Below are 14,424 nucleotides of genomic sequence, written 5' to 3' on the forward strand. Positions count from 1 at the left end.
GTAATATGGAGGGGTTGTTTTACCTCTTGTACTCCCTTATATTAATTAATTTTTAACCCTGAACAACAGATTTATATTCCAAGGTTGGAGGAAAGTATATGCCAAGTTTGATATACATCATACATAAACCGTAAAACAGACATACAAGGTGTTAGGCAGACAGACATATACGCAAATGTCGATTGAGTCAAATGCTGGAAGCTCACTTAAACACATGTATGGAGTGTAAAACGCAGCACTGCAGAATTTCTTTAAGCACATGTTTTATGTAATAGACAATCCGTGGGCACATCAGCTTGCCAGAATGCATTTAAAGGGAGGAATACTCTGATGTAACGTCTTCAATCCTAGTACAATGTTAAAGTAAAAATATAAGAATGTAGTACAACTTCAAGAAATGAGTCTTTAACGTGTCTATATATGAATGTATGAGCATAGTTAAATAACTGTGCTTCACTGTTTTACACGAATATTTTGCTAGACTATTTAATAGAGAAATAATCTTATCCCCTTTTAACTTTAACATGAATTTCGCCTCAAATCGGAACGTGCCAAAAATGAAGCGAACTGGATAAGATGCAATACGGATCGATTTTTCAAGCTTATGTAGAGATCCAAGGTAACCCTAGAAAAAAAGATGTCCATGAAACGATGCCAGCATGATCCCTTTTCCAGCGATTCAAAACTCTAAAATAAAACTCTCTACTCTCTGCTATTATACATATTTTCAGGCGGAGACTAGGAGAAGCTGAATTCTTCTGAGTCAGGTCTAACCTTCCACTTATGTGCAACTTTAAGAGTTGAAACTTGTATTTGTGAAAAATTGGAATATAAGTTTATTAACAAAACGAATTGCATTTATTCAAATATTTATTTCAGTTTATAAGAAAATATAAAAGATGCTAAGAACCGCTGACTCTAGCAAACTTTACACTTAAAAGAATGCTTTTCCAGTTGTGAAGTAAAAACTTTTATTATGTTACATCTCAACCCACATACGTTAACAGTTATGAATGTCCTTAGTATGTGGGAACTCAGGTATGCGCTGAAGGTATGCTAACTATACGGTACAAAAGTATACTCACGACGGAACTTTACATAGAATTATGTTGTTGTTTTCACCTGTATAGTAAGTGGTGTAACCAGGAGTTGAACTAGTTCATTTGCAAGCCCCTGACAAATTTTTATGGTGGTTCCTCTCTTCTGATTTCTTTAATTGACAAGTGACATCTTTACAAAATTTACGATAACTAAATTATTTGTGAACCGCGCTTATTGGAAATACTCAATTCTAAACACAGTTTATATGATATATTTTCTTTTTAATCTTCTATAAATGTAACATTATATAACATTTTTCATATCATAATTCCCTTCTAGTTGGGCAAAGTTTTTTATTAGTTCTGAAACCTAACTGAAACAAGGACTATTCGATGGAAAGAGGTGTTAACCCTTTTACTTTTTCTTGACCCATGGTGCTTCTCAGGTAGTTTCTTATTTCAAGCTTGGCAAATGAGCATTCTACATTATGAGTTGTAAAAGGAATGGTCAGAAACATAAAAGATTTAAAGACTTTCGGAGAACTGGGTGAAATGATTTTTTTGAGTGAATGAGAACAATACAGTCCACCAGAAAAATGTATACACTCTTCGCCATCCTGTATCAGGATACTGACACTGACAATTGTTCTGAAATTTAATTATGTTATAGTATGGCTTTCCGCCCAACAGATGTCAGCATTGTCAATTGTCTTCAGTTAACATTATGTTGTACTGCGGATTTTGCTCAACAGATGTCGGTACTGTCAGTACGGTTAGCGAGATAAGAACATGGCAGGAGCACTCTTGACGTTCGAGCAGCGCAAGTACGTTTTAAAATGTTTTATCAGGTGTGGGAATGCCATCGAAGTGCAGCTTCAGTGAAGAGGGTAGTTTGGTACTGAGCCACCAAACAGCCTAACAATCAAACGCATGGATTGTTGACAAGTTTGAGGCTCATGAAACAATTTGCAATATTCACAAAGGAAGATGAGGAAGAACGTCTACAGCAACAAGTCCTGTTTCATCGGCTTTTGTATTGGAAAAGCTTGAAACGTCACCACAGAAGTCTGCTATGCAATGTGCACGGGAGGTGGGGGGTTAGTACTACAAGTGTATGATGAATTTTGAAAAATGCTAAGTGGAAATGTTACATTCCGCGATTACTGCATGCCATTAATAATGAACGATCTCGACCCGATCGTCGAATGCAATTTTGTGAATGGAATCATAATGGTATCTAACGATGAACAGTTTGTGATGAAGGTAGTGTGGTATGAAGAAGTCCAGTTTAAACTAAATGAAACAGTCAATCGACATAACTGTGTTTACTAGGATGCAAAAAATCCGCACACCCATGTTAATAAGGCAATCAATCTCTTGAGCGTTCTGACAGTACCGACATCTGTTGAGCGGAAAACCGTACTACAACATATTTTTAACTCAAAACAATTGACAATGTCGACATCTGTTGGGCAAGAAACATACTACAACATAATTAAATTTCATAAAAATGTATACATCCTGACAAAGGATGTATACATTTTTCTTGCGGACTCTGTATGTTTAATTTCCTCTAATGTCAGAAAAATATTTCTAGAAACTATAATAAAGAGTGAACCTGTGCACAGAAAGGCTTCTTCATTTTGTTGGTCCCTTTGAACATTTGCTAGTCCAGCCATCCTTTAAGTACATCCCTGGCTATAACTGTTTCTGTTGTATTATATTACAGCAAACACTAGAAGTAGTCACAATGTTAGAGCAATTTTAATTGAGTTCTTATATTTGGCGTTTTTATGTAGGAAGAACAGGATTTACTATTGGCCTGAACTCCCATCCACGACTGGAGCTTCAATCAAGTGCACATACCATTATGAATGATTGACACCAGGCCCGTATCCAGGAGGGTCTAGGGGGACCGGGCCATTCCTACATTTTTGCTTTTCACCTAAAATTTTCACGGTAGGCTTGAAAATGAACTATAATATGGTTGGATCGGGCCCCTTTAACTTCAGCCGGCTCCCCTACATTTTTGGGCTGGTTACCGACCTGATCGACACTCAGATTATTTGCCGCTCCCCACCACACTTTCTTGCCACCAAGAAAGCTAGATTACAGTGCCGCGCCACCAACTTTGACTACTGTGATTAATGCTTCGCTACGCTACAGTATCTAAGACCTTATTTCGTCCAGGTTCAACTGTAGCCATTTAGTGACAATCAGACAGGGCAAGTTGTAACGTTCGCAAGAGTTTCATGTCCCATCAATAGCCTCATGACTACTGACTCATGTGTCTAACTCGCAACAGGATTCTAAAATCTCATCTTTTTTCCTAGTGAACCATCTCATAATTAGCAATGGCCTTCGTTTTTCCGCTTAGCTGGGCTCTATAATTTTATCAGATTTTCCTGGGTTTTACTGTTTCTATCTACATCGTTTCCACTTATTAATGTTATTAGCCAAAATTTGATCGTTTTCTTCTACAACTCTGGTAGATAGCCTCTTGAAAGTGCTAGGAGTCGGGAACTAGTAACATATCCAATACCATTGCACGTTCTTTGTAGAATAATTGCTTGGGGACGGGGGAAGTAGATTGAGGTCTGTGCCCAAGACTGAATACTGTGAAATTTATGGAGCATTCTTCATTCTCTTTTTTATAGTACGTGTACAGACGTGTTCTAATTATTAGACTCATTCTCGAAAAATGCAAAATTGATATAGGAGTCCTAATATCAGAGTTTTAGAACATTTAATTTAATGATTAAAACACCAATATAGAATCCTTCATTTGTTTACTGTACAGTTGAAGTGTTGATATCGCCGTAGAACAGCAGATGGTATTAGTGAAGGGGGGGGGGATTTTGAAAGTGGTGTTTCAGTTGCAGATAGCTATTGTGTTTCCTATCAACAAGTTACAGTCTGAAGTGTTGTAGTTGGTGTCGTAAGAAGTTAACGACATTTAAAGCGTTCAACAGTTCGAATGGACCAGTTTAAAATGATCGTGACGTGTTTCGTGAATCAATCTCTTTATTCTGTGTAGTCCTGTAATTGCAGCATAATGGGAAAAGCAAAAGATCTTTCTCCGCGTAAAATGGAAGTTAACAAAATATTTCTGGTGGAAATAAGATATACACGGCAATACATTGCTAGTAGAGTTGGATAGAACAAAAATCTCTGAGTAGAATCTCTGTTGAAATGAACAAGAGCCAAACTAGGGCTGGGAAGTGTGGGCGAAAACCAAAGCTATCGCTAAGAGGTATCAGAAAACTAAAAGGATTGGCTTTGGGAAACAGAAGTGCAACTTCTAATAGACTTAAGCATAAAAATGGCTGAGTATGGCGCAGACATTTGGCCTGAAAATCTTCGAAGGATTCTTTGTGCCGAGTAAATAAAAACACACGGTCAAGAAAGAAAACAAAAATTAGAATCTACTCCAATCATGGCAAAGAAGTGCCTCGAAATGGCATGAGACCTAGAATATTGGGCTGCTTACGATTGGAGAATAGTATGTTTCAGTAATGACTCATGTATCTTTGTGTCTGATGAATGTTCTCAATATATGCGACGTTGACCTGGGAGGAATTCAAGTTGGAATGTCTTTAATAAACCGTCATGGTCTGGGGTGTGATCTCTGTCTTCGGGCCTGGAAGACTATATATAGTAGAGAGGACAATGAAGCACGACCAATACCTACAAGTTCTTCAAGAAGAACTACTTTCCCAGACTGCACTCTCGTTTTATGATGTAGAATTCATCTTTATGCATGATGGAGCTCTATGCCACCGGGCCAAAACTGAAACAAAATTCTTCGAGGACAACGATTTAGTGTTGTTCCGTGGCCAGGCACTAGTTCTGATTGAAAACTTCTGGAACTCCACGAAAGAAAAGCTAGAGAAGAAGCACATTAGAACCATACTTCAATTGATCAAGGAGATCAACAATTTGTGGAATCACAATGCTGAATTGAAGGCAAAATGTGCTAAACTCGTACATAGGATGCCACGAAGGATAAAAAACTTAATAAAGAATAAGGGATTTCATAAGAAATATTAATCTTTGTGCGAGATAATTTTCTTGTAAGTATTCCATTTCATTTTTTGTTTCCAATTTGGATATATACACTTTATAGTAATTACATTTGAATGGTACGTACCCATTTGTCTTATTGATATTGACAAGCATATGCCACACCCACTAGAAATTACGACAGAGTTACAAAGTAGTAATTTGGACTAAGTTCAAACGTATTTTCTCATGCAATATTGTAAGAACAGTAAAATATTCAGAAACTGAATGTTGAGTCTAATAATTTGAACACGTCTGTGTCTTTGATACCCTCACTGCACATGTTGGTATTGTCACACACCCGCTAAGTAAGCGATCACTAACAATCTATTTTCCGTCAAAGTCCGTAAAGTTATATATAATGACACACCAATACAATATCACGGCACTCATGAATAACTTGATAACGGGTAATGGTTTATCAATACCCTTACTAGAACTAAAAGAAAAAAGCAGATCACAATTCTCAATGTGATATGCAACAATGGCTGTAAATCAATGCTGATTTTCCCCTGCTTTTAATATTAGTTTGTCTTTCCCCTTGTATATATTAAACGTTAAAATGAATAAAATTAATACAGGTCATGCGAAAGCCACTGTCTAACAAGTTTCTTTTAGTTTAAACATTATTGAGTTATCTTTTAGACATATGTTAAGAGAAATTTATTTCCATCAGTCGAGTTACATATCTTATCCTTCGAGTTTGGGATTGCAGTAGAAATTTGCACAGTTCCAGATGTAATTCAATTTATTTTATTTTATTTATTTATTTCGCCCATAAACTGGTAAATACATCAGAAATTGGCTCTAATTTTGACATTCATTTTTTCGATCGCGTATCAGTTGTTTATGAATATTCGTTATACTGATAGAGCAACTGTATTTAATTACATACAAGTCATAGAACTCTATTAGCTTGGAACGCCACTAATGTTATTCATCTCACCGTTTTGCACCCATTTTGCATCTTGATTTTAAAATTTTGTAAGCTCACCATCATGGAGAAATTGAAAATTAAATTGGCACTCCAACTTAATTGTGTTTCAGCCAATAACTCAATTTAAAAATTTAACATTACGTCATCATCTCCGAAGTTTGACCTGTTATCTCATCTTCTTGAAAATCTTTTGTACTCTCACCCAAGGTGAGAAAATAATACATAAAAATTGTGAATGTAATATACGAAATTTTCCAGAAAAGCCAAATTAAAGTTGGAACTTGTCATGTGATAGAGTAAGTCTTGCATTATCGGAAAATATCAATATTTCATTTTCTACTCTCAGAGATAACGAAAACTTTCGAATTCAAAATATCAAATTACTGTCAACATTAACGTCACCAACTCAGTTTGAGGAATTAACAATGCTTGCATATTTTCCAAGTTTTGCACCCTCAGAAAATATTAATACCTCATTTTGTACCCCATAGTACGAATAAACATCACTAATTAATTCTATTTGGATGATTCAGAAACTTGTACAAATATTTTCTACTTCTGTTTTGTCAAGAATAAAAGTTCCATTTGATTCGAAATGAAACTCAAACCAAAGTATAGTTTCAGATCCAGTTCGAAATGTTGTTGAGAAATATTTCAAAAGTTTAGGCGGAAATAAAACTGGAAGTTTCTGTCTTTCTGCTGACGCTAGAGAGCAAAAATCAGGGAAGAGTAATGCTGCAAAGATTGAAGTCACTATTAGTCAATGACTCTATAGTAAAATAATATATCGTAAATAGGGTAATTTTAATAAAACAATGAGTAGATATCTGTAGAAGCATCCTCATTTCCGATCATTAATATGAACATAATTTAAAGGTGAATGTAGGTCAATATAGGTATGTAAAAGACAATATAAGTCAGGTTTAGAATATGATGCTTCACAGAACACAAGGAGTGTCACAGAACACAGAAGTATGTCACAGAACACAAGGAGTAATAGAAATCATGGACAAGTCAAATGCAAATTAAATGCGCTGTTAATGAACATAACAGATAACATAAATTTGAGAAAAGATTTTTTTACCAAATAACTACAAAATTGCTAATTAGTAACGTAAAATGATATAACACGAATTGATGTAAGTTTCCTGTATTCCAAGTATAAGAAAACAGCGGCATTATTAATTTTTCAAAATTACTTTGTGATATTCTAAGTTAATGGTAATTTACCATTTGAATTTTGAATTTTCCGTTAACTGTAGATGGTACAAAATAAAATATTGTCATTTGTGACGGCGAATAACTCGAAGGAGATTGTGGCGTTAATTCTTCAGAATGATTTGGTGGTGTTCCACGTTAATGGTAATTTTGAGGTTCGAATCTCGCTCATTTTAAGGGAACAAAATTAGTATTAACTGTTTTCTGAGGGTGCAAAATGTACTCTATCACATGGTAAGCTGAAACTTTAATTTGTGTTCCGTAGAAAATTTCAGATTTTAAGTTCTGAATTTTGAGGTCATTTTCTCACTTTAGGTAATAGTACAAAACTTCCCAAAGGACTTGTAAGGAGGTGCTAAATACGGAGATGATGATTGTATTTTTAAATTTTCAAAATGAGTTGTTGGCTCAAATATCATCGACTTGGAAAAACAGTTTGAATTTTGAATTTGTCAATAATGGTGATGACATAAAATGTCTTAATGAAGGTGCAGAATGGTACAAAATAGGTGCAAGACAATGAGATAAAAACGTTAATTGTTGTGATGGTGGGTTTAAAGTTAACAGAACTGATAATAATAATGACGTGGTTTTGTGACAAGGTAGGTATTGATTTAACTGACATATACTAATAATTTGATTTTCTAAAAATATTCTTCGTTTCATTATTCGGATATTATTGTCCAATGTGGCAGAATAACATTCTTATATTGAACTTTAAATCTGATTTTTTATTACTTATATGTAAGTTATAATGATTTGTTTTTAATAAACTGTGATAACTTCAATTTTCATAATTATTGGGATTTCCCTCGTCAAAGCCAAGTGTCCATTACTGGGACCAGAAGGTGCTCATTACTGCTACACTTATATTTCTTACGTGACCATACTTTTCACAAATAAAATAATATTTCACTTCTCTTGAATCCTACATAGGAATGAATGCGCTCAAAAGAGTTAACTTTTAAAGTGCTCTGAAGTAAACTACGAAAATTATAATGTATATAATAAAAAAATGTATAAATTATCGATGCATTTGCCTCAAAACACAAAAATATTAAATTTGACACTGTAACAACAAAAGCAAAATTGGATCATTCGTTAATACATCAATTTCTATTTACGCTCTCCGGTCGTAATTTGAAATATTTTGCATTTTAACTGAAAATTCATACCAAATCTAGAAAGGATAAGGAATTTTATGAACTCTTTAATGTTAGTGGAGGAACAACTTTACAGAAGGTTGTTCACTTTTCATCTGACCGTTTTTGACGGGTAATTAACTTAAGAGACCTTAAGAGGTAGACTATCTATTATGTGTGGGTATCGATGTTGAAGATGTTGTTTCAACACTCCAAATGCGCAAAACTCCATTGGACTGGCATCTGGACTTTTCACAGGAATTTGTGGCCCATATCACGTTAAATCAGAGGATTTTCTTAGCAAGGCAATCGACACATCCCCCTTAGCAGTTTGGGGTATCACTTTATCACTTTGCACCCCTTCTCCTGGCGGTTTTCGTGGGTGAATGTTTCGCAAGGGGAACCTGTTGTATGTAACATACCACAATAGTTTTCTCAGTAGTCATCCCGAGTGTTAACCCATTCTTCCCAGACTGTTTCACAACGTGTACGTACCATAATTTTGTATGGAAAAGGGCCATTACATAACCCTCCCAAGACCGGCTGATTTTCAGCGCCATTTGATGACACTCACTACCAACACTCGCGTACTTTCAAGGTCAGACAAACCCTGCTCCCATCAGCAAACCCATGGTTCCAGCATGATATACCAGATGGCAGCACCGAATCGAAAATTGTCGGATATACAACGAACAACCTTCTGTAGCATTCATTTTGATTACAACTCAGTAAAATTATGCACTTATCATAGCTTATATGTTGCAACTGTTTGTTGATTTTTTGGTCAGTAAACGTCACTACTTACGTAATTAATATTATTTTCTACAGAAGATTGAATATTCTTTCTTTACTAAATTTACCAGATAAACTGTTGGTGTCGTTAAATTAATTATTTGTGTTTGAATTATACACGAAATATAAATAGTTAATTCACGTCTTTAGTATTATTTGTGCAAAGATATACAAAGAGTAAAGAAATGCTCAGAGTGCAACATTTCTGAAAATCAGAGTTGATCTTGGCCTTTGAGGCCTAGGGCATGGAAAGCCCGGGAGCAATGGCAGATCTAGACAGTGGCCGGGGAGCAAATATATACTATAATTAATCTCTATTTCAACGGCATCTTTGCTTATTCATCGCAATATAACAGACAGATGCTTAACAGAAACAAGACCTCGTGAACAATCAAGAATAATGCAGTAGTAGTTACTTTTTAATAACTTTTTGCGTTTATTCCCTTATTAAGTTTTCTAAATCCATTTTAAACATTTTTTTCGAGATAGTGATTATTAATCTCTGTACTTGCTTGTCGTTTGACATGAAGTTGCATCAAATCTAGAATTTATTTGACAAAAATACTGATAAAATCGGCGTTCAGATTTTTCTCTATAATTTTTGAATGTTAAATTGTGAAGGTAGGAAGTGAATAATGGAAAATAACCTATCTACAATAGGCAGACTGAACTTAATATTAAAAAATAAACTTATTATTTTAGTTTCACAGTCCAACACTACTGTATTGCAGAAATGTATCATCAGCGCAAAGATGATCATAAAAAAAAAACTACTGGAATTTTTCACTTCTATCCAACTACACAAGAATATTACAAGATAAATTGTAAGACAATGGAACTTGTTAATACACTGGAGGAAACATTTAGATGGAGGGAATGGTTCATCACAATATTTTTTATTCTTAATCAGGGCCATATCCAGGGGAGTCTAGGGGGCCGGGCCCACCTAAATTTTTGCTGCCCCCCTAAAATGTTCACGGTAGGCTTGCAAATGAACTATAATATTGTGATGAACTATGGTATAGTTAAATCGGGCGCCCCCTAACTTCAGCCGCCCCTACACTTTTATGCTGGCTAACGGGCTGTTCGTAATGGATGTGTTTATGTACTGCAGATTTTTGAACTGTAATGGGCTTTTACTGTATTCTGAGACTGTAAATTTCACAAAATTTTGAAAGTCGTGATCTTTTGTCTGTAAATGTAAAAAAAAAAAAATCAAGAGTAACCCTCTGATGTGCAAGGCATTTCCAACCGCCGGATTCCGATCAGTTGCCCGATTCGCACTTTAGAAATGCCTCGTTGCTTAAAGATGCTACTACAATTTAGATAGCAGCAATAATCAGGGGTAATGTGTAAGTAGTATAAAACTTCAAGATTACGTAATTCATGAGTGCAATGATTTAAGAAAAAAAAGGGGGGAAGAAAAATGACAAAAATAGTTCCAGTGATGGTATGTGAAATACAATTTGCAAAAAATATTCATTTAAGTTTATTGTTTTAAGTAAAAGGTTAAATAAAGTAGACCGATTCGTAATTTTTATGTTAGGAACTTGATTGTATCTTCGTCCTAAGATGAAAGCTAAATAAAATGCTAAAGTTAAGAAATAATCATGTGTTATGAATCAGTGTGATAACGAACGCATATGCTCTCAAAGAAGTTAAGGCTCACGGTAACCAGATAATAAAATATCTTTGCGATCAATTTCCGGCAAACAACACATGATTATTTCTTTTTTCGGAATTTGTGTAATGACGTCAGTCTTAAGATTTTGCGATTTTGAAGCTAAATTTATCATATTGAAAATCTTGAATCGGAATTTTAGAACAACATTTCTGAATAAACAAATTCTGAATAGAACAATTTCTGAATAGAACAATTTCTGAATAATAACAACAATTTAAAAGCAGACACTGGAGTATATCGGAAACCGTACACAGTAATTTCGCAAGCCTTTACTCTATCTTCCTATAAATGTATTATTTACTACTAATTCTTTATCAATTAAATGAAATAAAATGCACACTTATTTCAGAAATTTATTATCAGCATATATCTACAGCCTGTAGATATCTAAACCTTTCTACATCAAGCTTGTGCTATCAAAATCATACAAAACCACAAGTTTTCATTTGGGATTTGACAGACATAGGTATGTTAACTCCGCGCAAAGTGAAATCGTAAACACGTCGTAAACGAAGAGAAAAATTTTGCGAGACACTGTGATTGCAAAGGTTCGGAAGAGCAATATTTAATCGGCAACATTGTTTGTCGTAAATTGATAGCAAAGTTGCGTTGTAATCACATGAGTCAATATTTAATCGGCTCCAAAGTTCAATTTAAATAGCAATGTATGTATGTGGTATAATACATTTGCATTTAATTATAGAGAATTTCAATTAAACCTAATTAATATTTAAGAAAATTATCATTTTAGGTCACTAGGTAGCAGTGATTACGCTAGTTGTAATTCCTTTAGGAAAAGTGGAGAGGCAGAACAACTTTTGGGAGTAGCATATGTATGTATACTAGCGTCAATTACTTGCTTCGCTGGTTAAATTAGTAATATGTTATGTTAGTTAGTCACTTTTTACTATTACTGAATTAATCTCAGATATTGATCATTTTCGATACCTTATATACATCTCCTTTCCTCCTCCCCCAAGCTGCGAGGTTGAGTTTGTATTTAAACGGCATTGGAAGTGTCACTGTTCAACTCTGCGACCCCGAAAACGATGGATTCGACACTAATATCGGCCATTTTGGATAATTTTTAAATGTTTCCTCCTCCCCCTTCTCTAGGTTGCACCGTCAAAGGTTGCAAAGTGAAATTATAAAAACCATCCCAGGCTCAAACCTCATCTATGTTGAAGATTTGATCGAGATCGGTTCGGGTGGTTGAAGAGTAACTTTCATTTTTATAATATAGATTTAATATCAAAAATAATAGTTCTGTATTACCTGCCATGTCGGGAATTATTTTTGGATCGGATTGTTACTTTTGACAAGGAATGATCTTCAATGACAATCGTAAATATTCAGGGCAGTAGTTTGATATTGATCAAAGTCCAGGAAGTTTCCAAAATTTCTAGAAGATGATATTGCTGGAATGGTGAAATTGATCCTCCATGTCTTTCTCTGTCTATGCGAAACCATCACTGGGAATCTCTGCAGTGCTGAACCCAACAAAATTTCAAGCAACTTTTCACGTAATCGTCCAGAAATGTTCTAAACGAATAGCATCCTCATCTTACATGACAGTGCACCTGCTGATTTTGCAAAAAGAACGTTGTAGACTCTTTGTGATTTACAATAGGAGACTTTTCCTCATCCACCTGACATTTCTCCCACCGACTACCTCTCTTCTGGCATTTCGATAACTTCCTCGGAGGGAAGAACTTCTCTGATGAGATTGGGCAGTGGAAGATGCAGTTGACAACTTATTCGCATGGGAGGCACTTTCGTATATAGGATATTTTGCTCGAAAAGGCCATAGCCAGGGACATCATTTCAGACTTCGCTTGAGAGGGGCAAGAGCACCACCGACATAAAGACTTTCACGTTTTGTACTAGTATATTAGTAGACAATCGATTAAAATATAATGTATTCCTCAAACTCTTAGGGGCAATTATCCCTTCCTGCCCTCCTTAAATGACGCCCCTGGAAATTATCCTTACTTCTGGGAATTGAGAGAATCTTATCTGTGGTCCAACTATATTCTGTGGTGAGGGAGACTGTGTTCTAATAGTTCTTATCCCTGTAATAATTACAAACTCCAGATTTCTTTCGAAACGGAAACTAATCGATGGTTACAGATTCTGACTATTTGGATTATTCAGGTATTATGGTTTTACTTGTTTATTTTAGCCTTTGGAAATGACGAATTTGACTCGCACTAGACATTTCACTTGAACCAACCTTACGTATACATAATAAATGATATCTAGCAAGTAATTAGATCAATTACTTTCTCATTAGTACAGAACTAACTAACTCTATGGTCTATGGAGTCCGGAGGTTCAATGCGGCGTTCACAAAAGCTCTCCACTGACTTCTATCCTTAGCCAACTGGGTCCAATTTCTATGTTGTATTCCTATTTCTACGAGATCCATCTTAATATTGTTCTTCCTTCTGTGCCTGTCTTCCTAATGGTTGTTTTCCGATTGGTCTTCCAGTTAAGACTTTGAAAGCGTTCCTACTTTCTTCCATTCTGGCTACATGACCCGCCCATCTAACAACCCGCTCGGGAGAGTAATGCTCCCAGAAATACTTTTTTTCGCGCGCAACTCTAGCCAGCTGTTTTACGAGCTATCCTAGCCAGTTGTTTTAAGTTGGTCACAAAATTTATATAATGGAGTACAAGGGGAACAAAACGAGCCCTGCGGGACTTCTAACCCGTTCCTACTACTGCTACTACTTATCTGCACAAAAGTAAGTAAATCATTTTTTGAGTATTATTTTCATATTATTTTAATTTAAAAAGTGTTATAAAAATGTAAAAACAATGTAAAAAAACTTTCCTCAGGCCGCATTTGAACTCACGCGGAAAGAGATTTTCGTTACTAGCATATAGCGCTAGTCCACTCGGACACGAAGATCGACTACAGCAATCGTTTGATTTCTGCTATTTAAATGCAACGTGGCAAGAAATGGATAACGCCAACCAATTAGAACTCTTTTTTTTCCTACTTCCGAGAGCATTACTCCCCTGAGCTAGTTCTCCCATCTAAGCCTCCTAGATTTTAGAAAACAGTAGAGAAAACTTTATTATTATTATTATTATTATTATTATTATTATTATTATTATTATTATTATTATTATTATTATTATTATTATTATTATTATTATTATTATTATTATTATTATTATTATGTCTTCTACACTGCAAGAACGAAAGAAAAAACATTCTACGAAGAATACGAACACTTTCACACTTAATCCCTTTCTAGATGGCAGAAATCATTTGATTGTATTGAAGAAAGAAATTTACTATTACACTTAAATTAAATACACTTAATTTACATTACACTAGATAACATTTAAATATTTGTTCGACGTCTTGTAAATTATTTGCACCCATATTTAAATAGTGCAAAGAAATATCCAAAAATATATTAATAAATTTTGGAAAGGTGTTTCTGTTGGTACAATATGGTTGTATTTTTTTTAAATTTAATTTTTAAACTTGAAAGTTACAGAGAACTTCGTTGGGATTTAGTATTAACTGTGGTT

General features: G+C 34.9%; 1 protein-coding gene across 2 annotated transcripts in view; it reads left to right on the top strand.

Annotated features, from left to right (window-relative positions):
- LOC145680823 (gamma-aminobutyric acid receptor subunit beta-like) overlaps positions 1-14,424 on the top strand; it is a 446,609-nt gene that overhangs the window by 279,029 nt on the left and 153,156 nt on the right. The window contains exon 1 of one of the 2 annotated variants that reach the window (XM_081751912.1): positions 11,422-11,540. The exons of the other annotated variant lie outside the window; for it this stretch is intronic. The gene's annotated coding sequence lies outside the window, so the exon portion shown is untranslated. Of the gene's footprint in view, positions 1-11,421; positions 11,541-14,424 lie in introns of those variants that run through there. 2 annotated transcript variants of the gene reach the window in all.

This window comes from Thermobia domestica, chromosome 3 (assembly GCF_964235325.1).
Source record: "Thermobia domestica chromosome 3, izTheDome1.hap1.1, whole genome shotgun sequence".
Taxonomy (NCBI): domain Eukaryota; kingdom Metazoa; phylum Arthropoda; class Insecta; order Zygentoma; family Lepismatidae; genus Thermobia; species Thermobia domestica.